A 16,481-nucleotide genomic window follows, 5' to 3' on the forward strand; every position below is an offset into this window, starting at 1 on the left:
TAATATCTCCTCTGAAGTGCATGATCTCTGACAGTCCTTCAATATTGTCCTAAAGTCCTCTAACTTACAAGGAACTGGAAAGTGGGATTTAGCTAAATGATGATTGTCTTCCAGTGCAGACAAAATGAGCCAAAATGGCTCCTTGCTGCCCTGTAAATTTCTCTGATTCTATGATCCACAAATACTGAGTGCTGACCTTTATTTTTATGTTCAAGACCGAAAGTGTAACAATCGATTAGAATTCAAATAAGGACGGTTGTTCATTTATATTGCAACTTTCACATCCTCACTACAACCTTCAAAACCATCTAAGTACTTTTGAACTGTGCTGAGTACACTCTTTGAGCAAATATGGCGGTAAATTTGTTTAGCCAAAGTCTGGTAAATAACGCTGAATCGAATTTCTTGAATTCTCATTGAGACTTTTTTTTTTGCCAGAACGCTGCAAGATTCACCTCGTATGCCTTGAATAGTGTCATGAAATCACTTCCTTTTCAATGAGGACACACAAGGTCAGCTCAATTCAATCATTGGACCGCCAACATTGCAACATCTTACTCACCCTGAAGAATGCATCATCCTGGTCAACCTAGACTGTATGCTCAGGTTTTTGGAAGGGACTCCGTCACATGATGTTCTGACATGTAGCCAAAAAGTCCTAAAACTGAGCAAGGTTAATTGGTGCGCCCTGTGGTTGGCAGGCCCTGTGGTTTGATCACATCTTCTCTGGCAAGCAGTCAGCAACAAAGTAAAGGGTCCTGCACTGTGACCTCGTGCCAAGCTTCCTACATGCAAGGCATAATTAACCACACTCACATGTCACTGATGTAAATCTACAGCCAAAACGTTGGCTGAGTTTGGTGCAAAGTCGCCTGATGTGAATACAAGTGGAGAGACAATGGCAATTGTTCTGACTTGAAGCTTTAGTTCTTTCAAGAAAGGAAATGCTTCTCTGTTCAATAATTCCACTTTTGTTTCCTTCTACAGAAATAATTTTCACTGATAAATTGAAACTGTACCATCTGCCCTAGAGATTCACATTGCTTTCCCAATATCTTCCCTGGTACACTATCAATATATTTCAAGAAACAATCAACCTGAACAAATAATGTGCAAGAGCCTGAGTGTTCTCCACAGAATGATATACTGTACATGTATCATTTCAAAAGCGAAAACAGAAGTTGCTGGAAAAATTGAGCAGGTCTGGCAGCATCTGTGAAGAGGAATTAGAGTTAAGGTTTCGGGTTTGGTGACCCTACCTCAGAATTCAGTTCTGAGGAAGAGTCACCGGACCTGAAACATTAACCCTGATTCCTCTTCACAGATGCTGCCAGACCCGCTGAGCTTTTTCAGCAACTTCTGTTTTTGTTTCTGATTTACAGTATCTGTAGTTCTTTCAGTTCTTAACATTTCTAAAGTGCTGTCTTACTGGTCCTGTTCAACTGATAACTAGGGTACAGTTGATTCCTTAGGATTACACAGTCCTTTGTTGATTATGTGGTTTGCTAAAATCGAGATCGAAGTCAATGTAGGGATAAATGTTGGATCTTGAACTGTATGGCAAGCCTTCTGCAAGTGTATAAGAAACAGACTTTCATTTACTTAGTGTCTTTCACAACCTCAAGATGTCCAAAGCATTTGCCAGCCAAAGAAGCATTTCTGAAGTGTAAGTCACTGTGGCAATGTTGGGAACACAGCAGGCAAATAGCAACTAACAAGCTCCCACATTCAGCAATGTGATAATAGCCAGCTAATCTTTTCTTTTTAAAGTCTTGATTGAGAGATAAATATTGGCCCGAGAATGAGGGATGACGCCCCTCTATTCTTCAAAGCAATACAATGGGATCTTTGAAATGTACCCGAGAGGTCAGAGGCTGCTTGATTGAATGTCACATCCAAAAAATATCGCTGATAGTGCGTCAGCAAAGTTTCAATTTTGATTTTTGTGTTAATATACTGGTGTGGGACTTGATCCACAAACTTCTGATTCTGAAAAATGATTCCTATCAAGTGAGCCACATGGACGCTGAATGTGTGCTCTCCCACTGATAGGCCTGGAGGCTGGATGGGCAAGTCAAATTCCCCAGTTGGCTTTGATGTCAGCTTGCTGCTGACCCTGAGCTGCCTAGGCCTAACCCTTGCTCACAGCTGAAGCCCTTAAGTTACCAATCAATGACCAGCTAAGGGCCATCTCCCAGCTGGAATCAATTTTCAAGTTGACAGGAAGACTTGGTGGAGAGGGGAAGCCCAAGATGTCATCCTGGTCAGGCCTTAGTTGGGAATGGGTGCCTCCTTCAACAGCCTGCTTTCAATGTTGATCAAGCACCCTCACCCTCAAGGTTTTCCCACAGTAGACATTTTCCATTCCCCTGCACCCCCACACTCCCCAACCAGGGTTTCTCCATTAATATTCTTCGACCATCTCTCCCCACCCCATCTTGGGCTTCACCTCTTCTCACCCTCATCTGACTTTGCAACATTTAAAAGGCATTTGGATGGGTATATGAATAGGAAGGGTTTGGAGGGATGCAGGGTGGATGCTGGCAGGTGGGACGAGATTGGGTTGTGATATCTGGTCAGCATGGACGGGCCAGACCGAAGGGTCTGTTTCCATGCTGTACATCTCTCTGAATTTAAATTCTTGGATCACTGGGGTATGTTTTGTGGTAAGCATAAATTCTACAAGAGAGACGGTTTGCACCTGAATAGGTTAGGGACCAGCATTCTGGCAGGCAGGTTTGCTACTGCAACACAGCTACGTTTAAACTAAGTAACGGGGGGGATGGGACAAACTGGATGTTTAAGAAGGAAATTGGAGGGAAAGTTAGAACAAGGGAAGTCAAGAAAGACAACTGTATCAATGAGGCAGAAAACTCAGAAAGGGATCATGCTGTAAGGTTGAGTGATATAGGAGTTGATGGGAAGGGTGAGGGCAGTAACAAATTAAAAATATTATACATGAATGCACGAAGCATTAGAAATAAGATGGATGAGCTTGAGGCTCTTTTGGAAATTGGCAGATACGATATTGTGGGGATAACTGAGACGCGGCTTCAAGTGGACTGGGCCTGGGAAATGAATATTCAAGGCTACACATGCTATTGTAAGGACAGACTGACGGGCAGAGGGGGTGGGGTGGCCATGTTGGTAAGGGATGATATTCAGTCCCTTGCGCAGGGGGACCTAGAATCAGGGGATGTAGAGTCAGTGTGGATAGAGCTGAGAAATACTAAGGGTAAAAACACCCTCTTGGGAGTTATCTACAGGCCCCCAAAGAGTAGTCTGGATGTCAGATGTAAGTTAAATCAGGAGCTGAAATTGGCCTGTCACAAGGATGTTACTACAGTTGTTATGGGAGATTTCAGCATGTAGGTAGACTGGGAGAATCAGGATGGTATTGGACCTCAAGAAAGAGACTTTGTGGAGTGCGTCCGAGATGGATTCTTAGAACAGCTGGTGCTGGAGCCGACCAGGGAGAAGGCAATTCTGGATCTGGTATTGTGCAATGAACCAGAATTGGTCAGGGACCTCGAAGTGAAGGAGCCAATGGGAAGTAGTGACCATAATACAATAAGCTTCAATCTGCAATTTGAGAGGGAGAGGGTACAATCGGAAGTGACAATATTTCTGTTGAATAAAGGGAACTGTGGAGCTATGAGGGAGGAGCTGGCCAAAGTTCAATGGTGCAATACCTTAGCAGGGATGACAGTGGAGGAACAATGGTGGATATTTCTGTGTATAATGCAGAGTTGCAGGATCAGTTCATTCCAAAAAGGAAGAAAGATCCTAGGAGGAGGCATGGGTGGCCGTGGCTGATGGGGGAAGTTAAGAAACATATAAAGTTAAAAGAGAAAAAGTATAACATGGCAAAGATAAGTGGGAAAACGGAGGACTGGGAAGCTTTTAAAGAACAACAGAGGATTACTAAGAAGGAAGTACGCAGAGAAAAAATGAGGTACGAAGGTAAACTGACCAATAATATAAAGGAGGATAGTAAAAGTTTTTTTAGGTATGTGAAAGGCAAAAAAATGGTTAAGACTAAAATTGAGCCCTTGAAGACAGAAAAAGGGGAATATATTACAGGGAACAAAGAAATGGCAGAAGAATTGAATTGGTACTTCAGATCTGTGTTCATTGGGGAAGACACAAACAATCTCCTTGAGGTAACAGTGGCTGAAGACCTGAACTTAAGGGAATTTATATTTGCCAGGAATTGGCGTTGGAGAGACTGTTAGGTCTGAAGGTTGATAAGTCCCCGGGGCCTGATGGTCTACATCTACTGAAGGAGGTGGCTCAAGAAATCGTGAATGCGTTGGTGATTATTTTCCAGAGTTCGATAGATTCGGGATCAGTTCCTGCGGATTGGAAGGTGGCTAATGTTGTACCATTTTAAGAAAGGTGGGAGAGAGAAACAGGAAATTATAGACCAGTTAGCCTGACCTCAGTGGTGGGAAAGATGCTGGAGTCTATTATAAAGGATGAAATTACGACACATCTGGATAGTAGTAACAGGATAGGTCAGAGTCAGCATGGATGTATGAAGGGGAAATCATGCTTGACTAATCTTCTGGAATTTTTTGAAGCTGTAACTCTGAAATTGGATGAGGGAGATCCAGTAGATGGAGTGTACCTGGACTTTTAGAAAGCTTTTGATAAAGTCCCACATAGGAGGTTAGTGAGCAAAATTAGAGCACATGGTATTGGGGATAAAGTGCTAACTTGGATTGAAAGTTGGTTGGCTGATAGGAAACAAAGAGTAGTGATAAACAGCTCCATTTCAGAATGGCAGGCAGTGACCAGTGGGGTACCGCAGGGATCAGTACTGGGACTGCAGCTTTTTACAATATATGTTAATGATATAGAAGATGGTATTAGCCATAACATTAGCAAATTTGCTGATGATACTAAGCTGGGTGGCAGGGTGAAATGTGATGAGGATGTTAGGAGATTACAGGGTGACCTGGACAAGTTAGGTGAGTGGTCAGATGCATGGCAGATGCAGTTTAATGTGGATAAATGTATGGTTATCCACTTTGGTGGCAAGAATAGGAAGGCAGATTACTACCTAAATGGAATTAATTTAGGTAAAGGGCAGTACAGAGAGATCTGGGTGTTCTTGTACACCAGTCAATGAAGGTAAGCATGCAGGTACAGCAGGTAGTGAAGAAGGCTAATAGCATGCTGGCCTTCATAACAAGAGGGATTGAGTTTTGAAGCAAAGAGGTGCTTCTGCAGCTGTACAGGGCCCTGGTGAGACCACACCTGGAGTACTGTGTGCAGTTCTGGTCTCCAAATTTGAGGAAAGACATTCTAGCTATTGAGGGAGTGCAGCGTAGGTTCACGAGGTCAATTCCTGGAACGGCGGGATTACCTTACACTGAAAGACTGGAGCGACTGGGCTTGTATACCCTTGAGTTTAGAAGACTGAGAGGGGATCTGATTGAGACATAAGATTATTAAAGGATTGGACACTCTGGTGGCAGGAAACATGTTTCCGCTGATGGGCGAGTGCCGAACCAGAGGACACAGCTTAAAAATATGGGGTAGACCATTTAGGACAGAGATGAGGAGAAACTTCTTCACCCAGAGAGTGGTGGCTGTGTGGAATGCTCTGCCCCAGAGGGCAATGGAGGCCCAGTCTCTGGATTCATTTAAGAAAGAGTTAGATAGAGCTCCCAAGGATTGTGGAATCAAGGGTTATGGAGTTAAGGCAGAAACAGGATACTAATTAAGGATGATCAGCCATGATCATATTGAATGGTGGTGCAGGCTCGAAGGGCAGAATGGCCTACTCCTGCACCTATTGTCTATTGACTCTATGACTCTTTGACTGGCATATTAGTGATCATGACCTAATGAACAGTCTCTTATTAGGATCTGATCAACTTTATCTGTCTGTGGAGCTTTTTGACACAAAGCAGAGTGCCAGCAGAGTCACAACAATGTGTACACTAAAGCACATGGGTTATGAAAGAACAACTCTCTTCAAGGCAAAAGACTCACAACAGAGAATCCACCTTTACATATCTGATCCTGGACTCCACATCTTAGATTCTAAGGTCATCTTATTGTCCTAGTCCTATCTTCTACAGCTTTTGGTGCTGATGGAATGATCAAGCTCCACATTATAGAAGCATGGAATGGTAAAATCCCGACAGTGCAGAAAGAGGTCATTTATCCCACTGAGTCTTCACCAACTCTCTGAAGAGCAACCCACCCATACTCAACCACCCCACTCTTTTCCCATAATCCCTCATTTGGCAAGGCTAATCTGCCTAACTGACACACTCCTGCCACTATGGAACAATTTAGCATGACCAATACACTTAATTCACACAGTTTGGGACTATGTGAGGAAATCTGAGCACCCGAAGGAAGCCCGTGCTGACATTGGGAGAATGTGCAAACTCCACACAGACAGTCGCCCGAGATGGGACTCAAATCCTGGTCGCTGACACTGTCAGGCAGCAGTGCTAAACACTGAGTCTGTGCCAGGTTCAGTTATCCAGTTGCATGAAGGATATGCCAGGCCATGAGGTTGCAAATTGTCTTGGAGTGCAATTCTGTTGCTGCGGATGGTCCACAGTGTCTCATGAATACCCAGTCTTGAGTTACTGCATGTACTTAATGTCTATCCTACTTAGCAGGTGATAGTGCCACACAACATGGTGAAGGGTATTTTCAATGCAGAGAGGGAACTTTGTCTCCTCAAAGATTGTGTAGTTGTTACTTACCGATACTGTCATGGACAGATGTATCCTAGGCAGGCAGATTGGTGAGGATGAGGTGAAATATATTTTTCTGTCATGTAAGTTCTCTCGCTGCCTACAGCAGAGCTAGTCTAACAGCTATGCCTTTTAACTCAGTCAATGATGGAGCCACTGGTATCCAACATGATGGCAGATGTTAAAGTCCCCACCCAGGCTTTAATTTGTGTCGGTGCCTCCCTCCGCCCTTCTTCACAGTGGTGTTCAACGAGGAATACTGATTCATCAGCTGGGAGGCAGTGGGATGGCCAAGTGTGGCAAATAATGGTCAACAGAAGCTTCACTTGCCCATGTTGCACCTGGTGCGATGAGACTTCATGATGTTTGGAGTCAGTTTTGAGGACTGTCAGGTCAACAATCAGTCAAGCTGTGCCTCTACCTCTGTTATGTCTGCGGGTTTGTTGTCTGGGACATTGTGTGTCAGGTATGATCCCCTGAGTACCATTTTGTATGACTCGTCTGTGAGACTGCTCTCACCGTTTGTTATGTCTGCGGGTTTGTTGTCTGGGACATTGTGTGTCAGGTATGATCCCCTGAGTACCATTTTGTATGACTCGTCTGTGAGACTGCTCTCACCGTTTTGGCACTAGCTTCCAGATGTTGGAAAGGAGAATTTTGCAAGGTCAACAGGGTTGAGTGCGCAGCTGTCATTTCTGGTGTTTGGTTTGATGCCAAACGGTCCTTACAGTTCAATTCGTGTTTTGAAACATTTTAGTAGTTTGAAATAATGAGTGGCTTGTTCGACCATTTCAGAGGTTACCTAAGGGTCAACTGTGTTGCTGTGGTCAGGAGTTGCATGCAAATCAGACCAGGTAAGGACAATAATTTCTCTTGCTTAAATGATCTTCATAAACCAGATTCTTTTTTAAAAATATCAATGATGGTTTTAAGGTGATCATTAGCCTTTTAATTCTGGAGTTTTATTGAATTCAAATTCTGCCATCTGCCATGTTGGGATTCAAGCCCAAATTCCCAGAACATTAGTCCAGTGGCAATACCACTTGGCTACTGTTGCCTTGCAGAGGGTGGTGAGCTGTCTTCTTGAACAACTGCAGTCAGTTTGGTTCAATTCCACACACGCTGCTCTGAGGGAGGTCCAGTGTTTTAGCACAGCAACAGGCAAGAATGGCGATATTGTTCCAAGTCAGATGGTGTGGGACTTGGAGGGTTACTTGCTGACGTTGGCCATACATCTGCTGCCCTTGTCCTGCAGAGTGGGAAGGCTCACAGTTCTGGTGTTACCTAAGGTCCTCTGGTGAGTTGCTGAATTAGTTGGTTCTCTGAATAGTGCAGCAACAATTACATTACGCCATCGCCTCCACTTAAACTTGTTGTTCTCTTTTAACTCTGATTTTCTAGGAATCTGGAATTGAACAAGTATCAGAACGGTGAAAAACAATGCTTTTTAATTTTTGATTTAAATTTATATATTTAAGTAAATATAAAAAGAGGTAAAATGTTGGATACCAGTGTATAGTTTTGATCAAATTTATAAGGACACATTAAGCCTCTGTCCAGACGCAGACACTTGAGCAAATACTGATTAATGAATGAAAGTCAGTGCAGATTAGTTAAGGGCTTATCATGTTTTACTAACTGGCTAGACAACAATGTTAGAGCACATGTAATATAAAAGACAGCAGGAACCCAGATGCAAAGTTGGCTGAATACCAAGCTGCATGGTGTTGGATGAAGAATTGTTTTTCGAACTGTAAAAGGTATATTGTGGATGTCCCCAGGGATCAGAGACTGCATAGAGACGTCTAATTGCTCTTATCTTCTCAGTGAGTTCCAACTCTTCGCATAATCTGGCATCTACTTCTTCCCAAGTTCTGGCTACATATAACTGGTGGACCGAAGTGACTTCCTCAGCAGCACACTTCTCTCTATGCCTCTGTCCGTGTCTTCTCCAACTAGCTGCAATCCAGGCTCCGTCCTTCAATGATGCCTGAACTGTTTTGAGTGACCAGCTGAAAACCCTGCAACAAACCCAGCCCTTATTCCTTGGCAAAATTTTCAATGTAACTCATATTTTGGAACACTCAAATGTAACAATCCGTTAGAACTGCTGGTCCCTGAAATACTTCAATGTTCCCCAAATATTGGCTTCTACAGCAGAAATTCTGAAAGCAGACCATCATAGCTTCCAAAAGGAAACTGGATGTTTATTTGAACAGGAGAAAGTGAGGTCTGCAGATGCTGGAGATCAGAGCTGAAAATGTGTTGCTGGAAAAGCGCAGCAGGTCAGGCAGCATCCAGGGAACAGGAGAATCGACGTTTCGGGCATAAGCCCTTCTTGAGAAGGGCTTATGCCCGAAACGTCGATTCTCCTGTTCCCTGGATGCTGCCTGACCTGCTGCGCTTTTCCAGCAACACATTTTCAGCTCAGTTTATTTGAACAGGAAAAGCTTCCAGTGTTAAGAGAGTCAGCATAGAAATAATAGACTGAATGGTTGTAAATGTTCTGTGCCTTTGTATCACATACAGACATTAGTATGGACAGTAATATGTGCAATATAAATCGCCCCTTGTTTACATCAATATATCTTCTGGTATAGGCAACTAATTTCTTTTGGATACTTTGATTGAATTTTCAATGGAAAGATCAGCTTAAGTCCCATTATAAACTACACTGCAGGAATTGCAGTAGTAAAGATCAATTGAGAATGTTAGGTGTACTTTTCAAGATTGGAATGGTGCTGGAAAAGCACAGCAGGTCAGGCAGCATCCAAGGTGCAGGAAAATCGACGTTTCAGGCAAAGTCCCTTCATTAGGAATGAGACTTTTGCCCGAAACATTGATTTTCTGACTCCTCAGATGCTGCCTGACCTGCTGTGCTTTTCCAGCACCACTCTAATCTTGACTCTTATTTCCAGCATCTGCAGTCCTCACTTTTGCCTATAATTTTCAAGATCCCTTTCCTTCACATTTCAACCCTGCCCTGTTCTTTTGATTTGAAACATTAATTAGATCTAAACTTCCAGACATTTTTCTACAGCTTTTCAGTCTGACCATGCCACTGCAAAATTGATATTTCCCTGATTATTATGGGAAGAACTCAAGAATTTCTAAATGTGATGTAGTTTTATTGAGGTTTTGATTTCTGGCTTATGAATACAATTTCAGTGAAACACAAGTCACCTTGGAAGGAATAAAATTTAAGGAAATTAGATTTCTATTGATCAAAAGGATTTATGTACAAAATAACAGTACAATGTCATCGCGGAGTAGCACTTATCACCATGACTTATAAAGACTCTGAAAGGAATGTCTTTAGACATTGCGGTGTATTTTAAATCGATTATCTGTGCACATTAATGTCTACTCCTCGTGTAGTCCAGCTGCATTGTACAAATTTATACAATCTGTATTTCTGGTGATGATGGCAGAATAAAAAATCGACAGGATCTTCTGCTGTCATTGATAAAGTTTGGAAAATGTGCCTTAAAAGTGGCAGGGAAAGCATGAACAAGCAACAGGTCATTAGAAAGATTTTAAAGTTCTGCCTGTTTCTTTTTCTGGTATTTTGGAGATGTCTTCCCCTTATAACATTGATTATACAGATGCTTTACATAGTAGAGCTTTTCCATTATATTACCATCTTGTGAGGCAGAAGCTGAAGCTGTTGAAATTGTTACAGGAATACAGTCATTTCCTTTATAACATGGCACATTTTCTGTGCAGTAATCTCTCATCTTCCAATAGTTTGAGGTCTAATGAGGACATTTACAATTTTGTTGCTATCTGCCCACTTGAGCCTTGATCTCAGTGGGGGTTTTCTGTATAATGATTGCTTTGGTGATATGTTCAATATTACAGGTTTATACTCACTGGGAGTTGAGTAAATATAGCAAGTTAGATATATGTAAAATGCCTAGCTACAGAAAACAAATATGTGTGTATGTAAACCGGTAGGTCATAGGTTGACCTCAAACTTCACGTTCCCGTCTTCAGACTTTGAGTGTAGCTCATGGAGAAATAAATTGTGATTGAGGTTAATACAGGAATAAAACATGATATTGATTGATAATTAGTACACGGAACTTAAAACGATGGTATTGTATAGTTATGAGATTGCTAACATTATTTTGTTTGGGACTGTCTTTAAAATAATGTGAAATGGAGGGAGAGCTGCAACCTGTTCTGAAGTCTGACTGGCCATAAGTGTAGGTGGTTTGATTGTTAGACATGAAAGGAGAGCCAGATTGTTTTATTGGGAAGAAGATGCAAGGAGTTTACACCTGAGACAGTGGCAGGAACCAAGTGCTAAAAATGGATGGACTGTGAGACTCTAAATTCTTTGAACAGTGTTGAGAATGTCAGGTTGTAAGCATCAGTGCTTTAAAAGGGACCTAAGGGGCACTTTTTCACACAGAGGGTGGTGCATGTATGGAATGAGCTGCCAGAGGAAGTGGTGGAGGCTAGTACAATTACAACATTTAAAAGGCATCTGGATGAGTATATGAATAGGAAGGGTTTATTGGATATGGGCCGGGTGCTGGTAAATGGGACTAGACTAGGTTGGGATATTTGGTCAGCATGGACGAGTTGGACTGAAGGGTCTGTTTCCATGCTGTAAATCTCTGAAACTCTATGACCGTAAATTCAATGTTATAAACAGAAATAGATTATAAATTCTGTGTTGTAAATAAAATAATATGTTCCTTAAGCTTTGATCCATGCTCCTGTTGGCCAAGCTTGGAATAATACCTGTCCTACCGAGTGTTTTACAGAAACCACATGGTGAGTGTATAACAGATAGATTAGCTTAGATTACTTACAGTGTGGAAACAGGCCCTTCGGCCCAACAAGTCCACACCGACCCGCCGAACCGCAACCCACCCATACATTTACCCCTTCACCTAACACTATGGGCAATTTAGCATGGCCAATTCACCTGACCTGACACCTTTGGACTGTAGGAGGAAACCGGAGCACCCGGAGGAAACCCACACAGACACGGGGAGAATGTGCAAACTCCACACAGTCAGTCACCTGAGGCGGGAATTGAACGTGGGTCTCTGGCGCTGTGAGGCAGCAGTGCTAACTGCTGTACCACCGTGCCACCCACAAATGATGATGTCACTTTATGTAAAACAGAATATGTTGTGCATTATTAAGATGAGAGTTTCAGACTGCTTCTCCTCCCCCTAATGAGAAACTGAACACAATATGTGCTCAGGTGTTTGAGGCATGCTTTTTAAAATTTATAATACAGCAGCATAGAACAGCTGTCAAGGACTTTACTTGCAACAGCATGATACTCATGAAGTCAAGGGGACATGTCTGAGCATAGTGCTTGACCAGCCAGTCTGGCAAAGGGAATATCTACTGCTCCCTCTCACCTGGGACAAAATTTATTCACCCAGATTACTGTTCATGCCACATTGACTTTGCTTTTTTTCTGCTTGACTAATTGGCAAAACAGCAACTTAACACCTTTTGCACATAATGAACTTTCCAGTAAGTTGGCTTCAAGGATTAATTCATCATAGCAGAGGCAATGGACTGTGGTCAGCTGCCAAAAGCAATGAGTGAACTGCAACTTACAGTGGCCTGACTTTCAATTTTTCATGCAATTCTACATAGAAGTTTCACAAAGGTGAAACCGTTTAGCTCAATTTATCTGAGACACTATTTGTGTTCCCCTGCCACCTTCCTTCATGAGGGGATAATCCTCTACTCACATTTTTTTCTCATTCTCCTTAAACATATCCATGTTATTCACCTCAATCACTCCTTATGTGGTGGAGATACTGGTTTTGGACTGGGGTGGATAAAGTCAACAATCACATGACACTGGGTTATAGTTCAGCACATTTATTTCAAACCGCAAGCTTTCTGAAAGTTTATGGTTTTAAATAAACCTGTTGGACTATAATCTGGTGCTGTTTGATTTTAGTTTGCTCTTTATCGGAGTAAATTCCACTGTCTAACTATTCGCTGAATGAAGGCTTTGATCTTGAGTTGCTTATTCAGGGCTATGTTTATAGAATCCCGACAGTGTGGAGACAGGCCCTTCGGCCCAACAAGTCCACATCGACCTTCCAAACAGTAACCCACTCAGACCCATTTCTCTACATTTCCCCTGACTAACACACCTAACCTACACATCCCTGAACACTATGGGCAATTTAGCATGGCCAATTCACCTAACCTGTTCATCTTTGGATTGTGGGAGGAAATTGAGCACCCGGAGGAAACCCACGCAGACACGGGGAGAATGTACAAACTCCACACAGTCACTCAAGGCTAGAATCAAACCCGGGTCCCTCGTGCTATGAGGCAGCAGTGCTAACCACTGAGCCATCATGCCACAAAGCGGAGACTTTTGTTTACTTTATTGTTTAGCTTGATATCTGGAGAAATTGTGTCAAAATGGCAGATAAGGACATGTATGGGAGATAGGACATTATTTTGCAGCTGTATAAGCCATTGATGAAGCCACTTTTAGAATACTGCATACAATCCTAGTAACAGGAAGGATGTTGTTAAACTTGAGAGGGTGCAGAAAATATTTACAAGAATGTTGCAGGGACTGGGGGTGTTTGAGTTACAGTGAGAGAGTTAATAGGCTGGGGACTTCTTTCCTTCAAGCTTCAGACGCTAAGGGGTGACCTTACAGAGGTTTATAAAATCATGAAGGACATGGATAAGGTGAATAGATTTAGATTACTTACAGTGTGGAAACAGGCCCTTCGGCCCAACTAGTCCACACCGACCCACCAAAGCGCATCCCACCCAGACCCATTCCTCTACATTTACCCCTTCACCTAACACTACGGGCAATTTAGCATGGCCAATTCACCTAACCTGCACATTTTTGGATTGTGGGAGGAAACCATGGCACACCCACGCAGACATGGGGAGAATGTGCAAACTCCACACAGGGACTCGCCTGAGGTGGGAATTGAACCCGGGTCTCTGGCGCTGTGAGGCAGCAGTGCTAACCACTGTGCCACCATGCCACCCAGAGTAGCCAGGGTTTTTTTTACTTGGGAAGGGGAGGCCAAAACTAGAGGGCAGAGGTTTAAGGTGAGAGGGGAAAGATTTAGAATGGATCTGAGAGATAACGTTTTCATGCAGAGGGCGAGGCATGTGTGGAATAAGCTGTAGAGGAAGCGATGGAGGTGGGTACAATTACAATATTTAAACGTCTTGCAAATGGGTATGTGAATAGGAAGCATTTAGAGGGATATGGGCCAAATGCTGACAACCAGGACTAGTTCAGATTGGGTTGTCTGATTGGCATGAATGAGTTGGACAGAAGCATCTGTTTCTGAGCTCTATGACTGTGATTCTATGGCTCTATAACATCCAGGGCAGGGTTACAAGAACAATAACATGGTCCTCAAGACCACATTACCTCACTCATCAGGAGTCAACATATTTGAGAACAGCTATAGTGTTACTTGCAAGTAAATATGAAGTTATCAGGTAATCAAATAGACACTATATTTTTCCCTACTCTGAATTTGTTCCTGGAAGGAAAGGATGAATGCATGATAATTTGTTAACCTGTTTTCTGTGGTTTATTTTGCTTGATAAATGTTTGCTAAGCAGCAATTAACAGGCAACGGGGCAAATTAACTCAGTATTTTATTGGTTTGCACATTGCTGTAATTTTTTTATAAACAAAACCGGCATTTAGCACCAGAGGGAGCAGATAAACCTCGAGAGGTGACAGAGCAGGAAACTGCTTGAGAAAATTGTCACAAACAAATCTTCCAGTAAACATTTGACATCAGTGTAACAGCAAGGCACCAAATTTCCTCAGATTGCATGCTGTTGCGTTTCCATAACTTTGCTGGGGGTGTGGTGGAACGTACGCAAAGCTAAAGTGCTGGACGATATTTGGGGAAATGTGGAGCCATATTTGATGATTCTCAATAAGTGATGGAATATGAAGAGTAGGAATGGGCGGGGATGTTTTCATAGAACAACCAGGTACAACAGATTGAAACATCAGAATTAACAAAATGTCTGCTTACTCTGTTGATTTTGAGATGCCGGTGTTAGACTGGGGTGTACAAAGTTAAACATCACACAACACCAGGTTCTAGTCCAACTAGTGTGCTTCCAATTAAACCTGTTGGACTATAACCTGGTGTTGTGTGATTTTTAACTTTGCTCCATTGATAGCATTGACTCCCAGTCAGAAGATTAAAGGACTATAAGTAATAGGAACAGAAGTGGGCTGTTCAGTCCCTCAGACCTGCTCCACCTTTCAATGGGACCATGGCTGATCCAGCATTCCTTATGTTCAACCCCCTGCAGACCTTGATTCCCTGACTAATCAAGAGTCCATCTGTCTCAGCCTTAGGTAAGGGCCTTTGCCTCCACAGCTCTATGTGACAAGGTGATCCAAAGACTCACAACCCTCTGAGAGAAGAAATTCCTCCTTATCTTGAGACAAGTGATGCACTCATTGAGAAAACAGTCCTGAATGAAATGCAGGCCATAACTGAGATTGAGAGGTTTTGATGACTTGAAAACATTCTACATGTGGTAGGTGGTGAATTAAAGCTCACGACTTGTAATCAGCCTTCTCCTGGGATTCCACGGACTCCCCACATCCAGAGGTCTAGGGACAAGTCATATTAGTGGATTGCACTGGGTGTCCACCAATTTCTGAAAAGACGAATTAAAATCTGATGTAGGTACACTCCTACAATGGCTTTGCCCTGTCATAGATATGGGTCCAGACATCATTTGTTAGAGATGGTGACATATTCATAACATCACATAATTCAGAAGTCTTTAGTAATTCTCTGGGGATGGCACACTAACTGGTGGAATTTAACTGCCATTCATAATTGCAAGCTAATCTCAATAATTGTCGTCATGAAACTATTACAGATGTTAAGAAAAGCTCACCTGGTTCACCTTTGGGGAAAGAAATCCATCATCCTTACTTAGTCTAGTCTACATATGTCTCCTGCCTCTTTACTGCTTTGTTCGAGGGCAATGAAGAATATATAACAAATGTTGGCTTTGCTAGTATACGCTCAGCAAAAGTGAGTTGAAAAAGGCTTAAAGGGAAACTGGAAATTTTGACAGGCAGTAGTCCTGCAAATCAAACCCAGTTCTCTTTTTTCCCATGACTATTACACAGTAAATGGATAGAGTCATAGAGATGTACAGCATGGAAACAGACTCTTTGGTTCAACTCATCCATGCCGACCAGATATGCCAACCCAATCTAGTCCCACCTGCCAGCACCTGGCCCATACCCCTCCAAACCCTTCCTATTCATATACCCATCTAAATGCCTTTTAAATGTTGCAATTGTACCAGCCTCCACCACTTCCTCTGGCAACTCATTCCATACACGTACCATTCTCTGTGTGAAAAAGTTGCCCTGTAGGTCTCTTATATCTTTCCCCTCTCACCCTAAACCTATGCCCTCTAGTTCTGGACTCCCTGACTCCAGCGAAAAGGCTTTGGCTATTTATCCTATCTATGTCCCTCATAATTTTGTAAACCTCTATATGGTCACCCCTCAGCCTTTGACACTCCAGGGAAAACAGCCCCTACCTGTTCAGCCTCTCCCTATAACTCAAATCCTCCAACCCTGGCAACATCCTTGTAAATCTTTTCTGAACCCTTTCAAGTTTCACAACATCTTTCCGATGGGAAGGAGACCAGAATTGCATATCGGAAGAAAATCAGCCTTGGAAAATCTGTCGACTTTTCTTTGAGGGGCTGCATCAA

This window comes from Chiloscyllium plagiosum, unplaced genomic scaffold (assembly GCF_037043375.1).
Source record: "Chiloscyllium plagiosum isolate Xiang-an unplaced genomic scaffold, Cpla_swu_hap1 HiC_scaffold_34, whole genome shotgun sequence".
Taxonomy (NCBI): Eukaryota; Metazoa; Chordata; class Chondrichthyes; order Orectolobiformes; family Hemiscylliidae; genus Chiloscyllium; species Chiloscyllium plagiosum.